Source organism: Tarenaya hassleriana, unplaced genomic scaffold (genome assembly GCF_000463585.1).
Source record: "Tarenaya hassleriana unplaced genomic scaffold, ASM46358v1 Cleome17, whole genome shotgun sequence".
NCBI classification, from domain to species: Eukaryota; Viridiplantae; Streptophyta; class Magnoliopsida; order Brassicales; family Cleomaceae; genus Tarenaya; species Tarenaya hassleriana.
Genome location: NW_010965122.1, coordinates 2,020,689 through 2,030,673, shown reverse-complemented (window position 1 = coordinate 2,030,673; position 9,985 = coordinate 2,020,689). Strand labels below are relative to the sequence as shown.

Sequence of the window (9,985 nt, the reverse complement as noted above, 5' to 3'; positions counted from 1 at the left end):
CTATTTGGTCAAATACCTAGCGACAAACTCCTATGTTCCTTATATATATGAATGTGTATAATTTTAAAATTTTTATTTTTACTAATATTATTTTTTTTTATTTTTTTATTAATTAATATTATTAAATATTAGGAATTGATGATGTGATATGTAATTAGGATGTTATATCAGTATTAAATATTTTTTTTTGTTCAGGGTTTTATTTGCCAATTTTTAAAAGTACAGATTTTTATTTGCCAATTTTCAAAAGTACATGATTTTATTTTCTAATTTCTAAAAATAAAATGTTTTTTGGATCAACAAAAAAATATAGAGTTTAAATTGCGACGAGAGAAAAATAAGGGATTTTATTGGGGATTTTTCTATTAGAAAATGTAAAAATGTAAAAATTAAATATTGAATTAAGTCAATGATTTTCAATATTGACTGTTCACAAAAAAAAAAGGAATGGATGGAAAATTATACACAGAGACGAAGAGCCAAACCCTTTCACATGCATTGTCATGAATTTGACATTTTTATCCTCGACGATGGCTTCCTCAACTCCTTTGTCGGGGCCCTCCTCGCCTTCACCTTCGCCTTCGATTATGGAAGACGAAGAAACCAGAAATTGGTCAACGATTCTTCACCGGCTTGGCACGGTGGAGATCCTGACGACTGCTCAAATGGTGTGCAGATCGTGACGCAGCGTCTCCAAAGACCCGTCGATGTGGCGGGAGTTCGACATGCGAAACTCCGGTGACCATGAAACCATGGAACACGATCTCGAGATCATGTGTCTTTACGCTGTCGATCGCAGCCTCGGTGGCTTGGCCGATATCAACATTGAGTACTTCGGCACTGACTCTCTCCTCGCTGGCATCGCCGACAGGTTCTGTCTCTCTCTCTCTCCCCCTCGAATTTCGATTGGGTTTCAGCGAAAGTTCTAATCTTTCGGATGATTTGTATGGAAATGGAGTTCATAATATGCTCTTGTTCTAGGGTCATGATGTTCGGTGCATCTTGAGGAACAATGATTCTTACTTGAACATTGTGTTCTTTAATTAACTGATTGGAAGTGTGTTATCCTATACGCTTGTGTCTGAAGGTGATGAGGAATGCGTGTTCATAAGGTGGGCAGTTTGTTGTCTTGTTCCTTCACAAGCATTATGTTATACCTCTTCTTGTCTTAGTTGTGAACTTGTGCCGTGATGAAAATATATCTGACAAGGCCAAAGCATGTTTGTCAAATCAGTAGGTTTTGGTAAAACAGCTCAATCGTCTTTGATTTTCTTTGGTCAGGGTAGGGATATTAGATGCAGAGATGGCGAGAGTAATGTTAATTGATAGATGTATTAGGAGCTGCCTCAAGATCAAGTCTAACTTTACTGTTGTTGTGATTCTTTTGGGCATGTTAATATCTTGCTATCGCTGTTGTACTTATACTTTGTCATGGATCCTGAACTAGCTGCAAGATTGTTGTAGGCTATTAATTGTTTGCCTTGCTGTTCATTTCCCTCCATCATGTTGCGGTGGAGCTGTTTGTCTAATTAGGGACAACGACCTTTGTTTATTTGTGTTTGTCTTTTTTGTTTTCTGATAGTTTCATTGGCATCGCTCATGTTTCGTCGGCCGTCATAATCTTTTCTTTGTTATCAGCTCAGTGTGCTAAGATCTAGTCCGAGAGGAAAAAAGGGATCTCTGTGAAATCTTAACCCATCAAGTATCGGGTTGGTGGTGATGACCTTTTTTGAACTTGTTAAAACTTTTTGGACATAAACGATGATTTTGAACGAGAGTTAATCTCGGTTCAACCAACTACTAGAACCCGTTCTTGTTTTCTAGTGTTGGTAAACCTTTTGAATAAGATTTGTGTCGGTTTAGTGCTCAATGATGTACTGTTATGCAAGCTTTATTTAGATACATTTGATGTATTGACACTTTCTATGGTTTATGGATGAGTGTTTTATTCATTACATGTTTTGCATACTAAATATGTTATGATACCCATGTATTGTTATGAACAATACTAAACTCCCTAGTCGTATGTCATTGTGGGAATAATGATGTAATAAGACTAGTATGATGTGTGATTGATGATCATAGAGATGATCATAGGTATTGGATACGATCACAATCATAGGTATTCGTTAGAGAACGGAATACTGGATTGACCCGCATGAGATTGTCACATGGACTAGTTTCATGACTTGAATCTTATATGACGGTTCCATGATTGGATCCTAAGACATGAGATATCTACGGAATCCAACATGAGGAGTTGGTACTTTGAATACGTCAAATGTCTTGCGTAACAGGAGGACTATAAAGGCGTGTATCAGGTACGAAACGAATCATGTGCTGGATTGTAGATAGTCAAGACGGGATTTGTACCTCTCGTAAAAGAGAGAGATATCGCTGGACCCCTCGTGTGAGCAAGACTGTAGAAATGTGTGGCCGCACTATAGACGAACGTCGCCTATTTCAGACAGTCGAACTCAGTGAACGAGAAAGCAGTCGAATCAGATAAGGTGGCTTGTCCATGCCTTATATTCGACATATGATATCGTGATACAAAAGGATCATCAACCAATGTCTTGCGTAACAGGAGGACTATAAAGGCGTGTATCAGGTACGAAACGAATCATGTGCTGGATTGTAGATAGTCAAGACGGGATTTGTACCTCTCGTAAAAGAGAGAGATATCGCTGGGCCCCTCGTGTGAGCGAGACTGTGAAATGTGTGGCCGCACTATAGACGAACGTCGTCTATTTCGTACAGTCGAACTCAGTGAACGAGAAAGCAGCCGAATCAGATAAGGTGGCCTGTCCATGCCTTATGTTCGACTTATGATATCGTGATACAAAAGGATCATCAGCCGGAATCATCACTGACGTTCGTAAGATCATGAATAAACTCTATTCGAGATAGGTAGTCATAGTGTCTTCTAGAGACCGCCTATGACTTATATATCCAAAATAGAGATTTCGGGTTATACTGCTATATCGAATGAGTCTACAGGATCACACACGCAGGGAAGGACAAAACGCACGAGAAAATGGCAAAAAAACCGAGAACGGAAGGGTCCAGACCGGACGGACCAGAAGGGCCAGACCCGACGATCCGTCAGGTCCAGACCCGATGGTCCACCGAAGGCAGACCGTCTGTTCTGGCTTGTCTGGAACGGACGGTCCACGTAGGTAGACCGTCCGTTCTGGCTTGCTAGAATGGACGGTCCACGTGCATTTCTGGACCGTCCGGCTTTCGGATTTTTTGAAAATTAAACCAAAATTAGGGTTAAATCACATTATAAGAAGGAGATTAAAATCCTAATGAATCGAGCAGACTTTGGGGAACTTCTACAGACTTTGGTGAGATCCACGAGGTTCTATGAAGTGATCTAAGTCTTGTTTTCTCGAAGCAATATACCAAATAGTTGATTCGGGTCCTAGCAGACAAGTTTCAATCGTTGGAATCCATCCCGAGGTGTGGATACGTGTAGAGGGCGAGGTAATCTTCCTGCCTTAAATGATCGGACGAATTCTTCAGTTGATACAGGCCCCGGATCGATTGAAGTAAGCGTTCTAACATTTCTACGATTCATACATGCATGGTTCTAGGGTTTCATAAAATTTTTGTTTTTCAACTGCTGCGCAAACCCTAGAATCGATCTCTTAGGAATAGGATTCGCTCTAGAATTCCCAGAAATCCCAACAGTGATATCAGAGCTTGGTTGCTCTGTTTGATTTCGTAGAACCCAATCACGTACATTTTAGGGTTTAAATCGTTAAATCCATGTTTGCTTTGATTTCTATGCATGTTTGATGAATGAATCTATGGTAGATTGCATGTTTCATGTTGCATAGAGTGCAGGAGTTCAAATTTTGGGTCTACACTACATATGAATTCGGATGTGTTTCGGGTCTAATCGGGGTCGAGAAAGCGGAAAAACATGATCTGATCATGTAACCCTAGACCGTCCGTTCTGAGTATGCCAGACCGGACGGTCCAGAAGTGGCGGACTGTGAGTGATTCGTGGTTCGGACCAAAAGGTCTGGACCGTCCGGTCCAGAGTGTCTGGATCGTCCGGTCCATGACCACAGATCCGAGCCAGAACGGATCTAGAGCAGACCGTCCGTTCTCCACAGTCTAAACCATCCGTTCTACATCCATAACGGACGGTCCGAGACCCAGATTCTGAAATTTTTCCGTTTTCAAGTCCGATTATGCAATCGTTGCTTAATCTGATCAACTGTGACTCAAAAAAACATGATTCATTCTTATGGACGGTCCATAGTGAATGAATACATATAACTTAATCAAGATATAAGATATGCTTGATTGAGTGGGAGCTTCGAGATTGGGATTACATAATCGAATGGATGGTCTATTCGGATTATGTAATACAACTGATCAAGGAACAATAGTTGATCTTTGATGGTACAATCGTTGCACATAAACCGGTTAGATCTAGGAGCTCTACGAGTAAAGCACTTGTCAAGGCCTCGATCGTACGTGTCATGGGCCATGCCAAAGTTGGGTGTGCCGTGCTATCTTGGTGATGCAAGATGGAGAAGGCCATGCCAAAGCTGGGTGTGCCGTGCTATCTTGGTGAGGCAAGATGGAGAAATGGTGGTTCTCATAGCTTGAAAGTAGATGGTTGATCTAAGTGTGGTTTCGAAAATCCCTTTTTATGTAATGTTAAGCGTGTACCTTCCATTACTAGAGCACTTGTCAAGGCATCGATCGTCCGTAACACGGGTCATGCCAAAGTTGAGCGTGCCGGATTATCTTTGTGAGGCAGGGTGGGAAATCGTTATACCCCGATTCCCGTATGAATTATTTAAATTACTTTCGCGAATAAAAGGAAGGTAAAACAAGGCTAAAAACATAGAGAAGATTTTCATGAAGATATAGAAGAAAACGGCACTCGATTTGACTGGAAAACGAGGAAGTTATGAACAAACGAAAACTGAGTAGAACCGGGAAATTCGGAATTCATGAGTTATTCGAGGTACAGATGTTTCGAGTGGTGCCTCATCGTATAAACGTGAGTGTTCAATAGTCTATTGATTGGACATGAAAGAGGACGTTCCAAGAAAGGTGTAGAAACAAACGATGCGTGATTTGGTTAAGAAACAAGTGAGAACGGAGCGATCAAAGACGAACTATGCAAGTCAGTCGGGACGGACCAGGAACGCAGACCCGACGGACCAGAAGAGGCAGAACGGACGGTCCAGAAAACTCAGAACGGACGGACCGACAAAGACAGAATGAACGGACCACGAATGCGCGAGGAGCTGGGCCGAAACTGGGCCCAGACCGTCCGTTCCAGGCCCAAAACGGACGGTCCGCTGGACAGAATGCAAGTGGCTAACTTGCTGCCTTGGGACACGTATTCCTCTGCGTTTCCGGGGTCCACCGGCGTCAAATCTCCGTCCAACCTCGCCAGGTGGTTGCAGGCTCGACCTTGGGCCTAGGCTTGAGCCCATTTGATCTCCCTCACGCGTGAATAACATCTCTCAAAGCAGGGACTTAGCCATTTTCGAGCAAAAATAGGGGATAGAAGAAAGAGAGAGAAAAGGAGTGAGAAGAGGTGAACCAGAGGGAAACCAGTGCAAATGGGCTCGTGAACTCAAAGGGGGACATCCCTAGAGTGGTTAGAAGAGTTTCCGGCGAGCAACAGACCTGAAAACGGCAACAAATCCAACCAAAACCAGATCTGAGCCAAAACAGAGGTGAGTGGCTTGAGTTAACTCTGTGTGAGCTCGTTTTCATCCCATAATCGTGTTATCTCGATGGTTTGTTGATTGGATTAGATAGAGGACATTTCAATGAACATTTAGCAACAAACGGGACTGAATTTGGTTGAGAAATGAGTGAGATATGATCAAACGAAGTCGGACCAGAAAGTTGTTTCGCGAAAGAGAACAGAGCCAGACCCGACGGTCTGAATGGCCAGACCCGACGTTCTGGGTGACCCAGACCGGATGGTCTGACATCCCCAGACCGGACGTCTGTGTTCCAGACTTCAAAAATTGTCCCGAGAGGCCTCGGGACAGCACGAAACACCTGGACCGACCGGTCCACATCCTAGACCGACCGTTCTAGGGTACAGAACCCTTTTTCGGTTGGTTTTCGAATCCCGCGCGCGTGAGACATGTGATTCAATGATGCGAGTGACTCGTTGCGTGATTATACAGGGTAGTTTGCATGGCGTTAAGCGGCAGATCGGTACGGGAACTAGATGTCGTGATACGTGTGATTGTACCGAGGGATATATGCATGATGTCTGCCATGTGTGTAGCTTGCTCGTGGATGCGAGTCAAGCGTGATTGGGTTTGTGGATGGTTGTGGATGCAACCATCACTGTCATGGACTTGACGGGCGTTTGAGACGCGTTTAGTCGTGTGCGACACGATGGCCAACGTCGTGGACTTGACGGGCGTGGATGCGCACCTAGTCATGGACTTGACTAGGATTTATGGCTAGATCCTATGCTGGACTCCATACAGGTGTGATTGTGATTGACTTGATTGTGATGTATGTTATGTGACGATGCATGTTATTATTGCTGCGTGATGATTGTGAATCATCGTTTTAACACCGTTCTCGCTGGGAATGGGTTTACCGGGTTTAACCCAGGCTACTCACTAAGCAGTTGTGTTTAGCCCTCGTGGTTTTATGTTTTTACAGATCACGAGGATTACGCCTAGCGCACCAGACGACGACGACCCGAGAGAGGCAGCATCATGTACGGGATTTGTATTTGGAACCTCAGGACTTGTATTCCCGCATTTTCCGCAGTTTATTATTTTATTGTATATCATCCATGTGGCACAACCTGTATACTGTACACGGGTTACGGGTGTCACAATCGTGGTTCCCATAGCTTGAATATGGTTTTTCTTAGGTTAAGTTGTCGAGTTTGACTTGAGACTTAACGGTATAGATGAGACGAGTATGCAATGATATTTGATATCATAGTCTCATAAAGGATCTAAGAGTCACATTGGATGTGATTGACATTAGATGTCTACCTAAATAGCGTAAGGCTGAGTGTAACATCTCATTCTTATGTGAAATATGGATCTTAGTCCCATATAGAAAATTATTGTAGGGTTATTTTTCTTTATGGGAATATAGCTTGTATGTGCACTATGTTGTCATTGATTGATGATGGACTAGCTGGTAGTAGATCATTGATATAATCTGCACTTTATTTTGTTCGTTCTGTTTTGTCTTTTTCTGTAGGACATGGCGTCAACCGGTAGCGTACCGAGTTTGACAATGCGATCTATCCTTGAGAAGGATAAGCTGACCGTGATGAACTTCTTGGACTGGTATCGTAACTTGAGAATAGTTCTCAAGCACGATAAGAAGTCGTACGTCCTGGAAGGGGCTCTACCACCAGAACCCGCGGCCACTGCCACGAGAGCCATCAGGGATGCTTGGTTGAAGCATCAGACTGACGACATTGAGATCTTCTATCTCATGTTAAGAAGCATGGCCCCAAATCTGCAGAGGCAGTTTGAGGGAAAGTCGACAGTTAGCAGTTCATGATTAGAGCAAGTGGGAGATTGTTGGTTTAGTGCTCTAAAGCTCTGGTGAAGACGGAGATGCCGAGAGGCAGCTCTGTCAACACCCTCGTCTCTCATATTGAGGAACTTGAGCGTATGGGAGTGAAGCTCGATGGAGACTTGGGCGTGGACTTGATCCTGATGACATTGCCCGAGGACTATAATCAGTTCGTGATGCAGTACCATATGCACGGGATGACTAAGAGCTTAGCCGAATTGCATGGGATGCTGAAATCGGCTGAGCAGGATATCATGGTCCCTCAGACTATGCTTGCTGTTGAGAACAACTCTAGCAAGAAGCGGCGGGGTAAAGCCAAAAAGAAGGCGGCAAAAAGGCAAAAGTTGCATCTACGCATAAGCCTAAACCCGATAAGGGTGACTGTCATTACTGGGAGTGTCTGGACACTGGAAACATAATTGTCACCTTTACTTGGAGGATCTAAAGGACAAGAAGCTTGGTGAAGCTTCTGCCTCAGGTATTCATGTTATAGAAGCTAACATCTGTACTACATCTTCGTGGGTATTGGATACCGGAAGTGCCTCACACATTTGTGGAAATGTGCAGGAACTAAGAAGAAGTAGGATGCTAGGAAAGGGAGAAGCACATCTGCGCGTCGGAAATGGAGCAAGAGTTGTTGCATTGTGTGTTGGCGTTTATGATTTGCATCTTCCTTCTGGACTTGTTTTAGAATTGAGAAATTGTTACTATGTGACTGCGATTAGCAGAAACATCATTTCTATTTTATGTCTGGATTTGGATGGTTTTCGATTTGTGATTGAGAACTCGAGTTTGATGATTTATCGAGACAATATTTACTATGGTAATGGTTATCTTATAAATGGTTTATACGTCTTGAATGATCAGCCTTCGAAGCCGAACGACTTAAACCCGACCTTCCTCTGGCATTTTCGTCTAGGCCATATAAACGAGAAACGCATTCAGAAGCTTCATCATGAAGGTCTTCTGGATTCATTTGACTTTGAATCTCTTGAATCTTGCGAGTCTTGTTTAATGGGCAAGATGACGAAGCATCATTTCAAGGGGAAATGACAGGGAGCGACGGAGTTATTGGCTCTCATACATAGTGATGTATGCGGACCAATGAGCTGTCCAACTAGAGGAGGTTATCTGTATTTCGTTAAGTTCACTGATGATTTCAGTCGATACGGTTTTATTTGATGAGACATAAATCTGAAACACTTGAAATGTTCAAGGCTTTCAGAAATGAAGTACAGAACCAGCTTGGCAAGATGATCAAGACACTTTGATCTGATCGTGGTGGCGAGTATATGAGCCAAGAGTTCTCTGACTATCTGGTTGATTGTGGTATTGTATCCCAATTAACTCCTCCTGGAACGCCACAGTGGAATACCGTGTCTGAACGGAGGAACGAACATTTAGACATGGTTCGGTCGATGATGAGTCAGATAGATCTTCCGAAGTCCTTTTGGGGCTATGCTTTAGAGACCGCTGCGTACCTGCTAAACAGAAGTCCAACGAAGTCGGCTGAAACGACGCCATATGAGATATGGACAGGGAAGCGTCCCACGTTGTCGTTTGTCAGAATTTGCGCAGCGGATGTAAAACAAAAATTTTGATGAAACCCTAAAACCTATCATGCATGATCTTGTAGAAACGTTAGAACGCTTACCTCAATCGATCCGGGGCCTGTATCAATTGATGTGTTCGTCTGATCACTGTAGACAGGAAGAATACCTTACCCTCTATACGTATCCACACGGCGGAAAGGATTCCAATGGTTGGAACTTGTCTGCTAGGACGGAAGAACGCGTTCTTCTTTGCGCAAGGATTTCATGGATCTTTCTCTTAGGTTTTTCACTCTCAAGACCTCTCAATAGGGTCTGAAAATCGTGCCTAGAGAATTCAGAGGCATTCCTCCAAGTTTATCCCACTTAAAACCCTAATTGGAGCGAGTTTAGAAAATTCAGACGTCTGGACCGATCGGTCCAAGCCTGGACCGATCGGTCTGCAGTTTTTTTACGTCTGGACCGATCGGTCTGGAATAATTTCTGGACCGAGTGACTTTCACACGTTACCTCCGGACCGACCGGTCCACGTGTCTGGACCGATCGGTCTGAGTTGGCTGGACCGATCGGTCTAGACCTTCTAGACCGGTCGGTCTGGCCTCTGCTCCACCAGGTTTTTCTCGTCTCTTCTCGCGCATTTGTCCTTTCCTGTGTGTGACCCTGTAGGCTCATCCGATATAGCAGTATAACCCGAAATCTCTTATTTCGGTTACACAAGTCATAGGCGGTCTCTAGCAAGACACTATGACTACCTATCTCGAATAGATTTTGTTCGTGATCCTACGAACGCCAGTGATGATTTCTTTGATGATCCTTTTGTATCACGATATCATATGTCGAATATAAGGCATGGACAAGCCACCTTATCTGATTCAACT

The 9,985-nt window shown here is 43.5% G+C and overlaps 1 pseudogene; it reads left to right on the top strand.

Annotated features, from left to right (window-relative positions):
• The first annotated feature begins 530 nt into the window (after positions 1-530).
• The window catches only part of LOC104810170, a 43,289-nt pseudogene continuing 33,834 nt past the window's right edge, over positions 531-9,985 (top strand).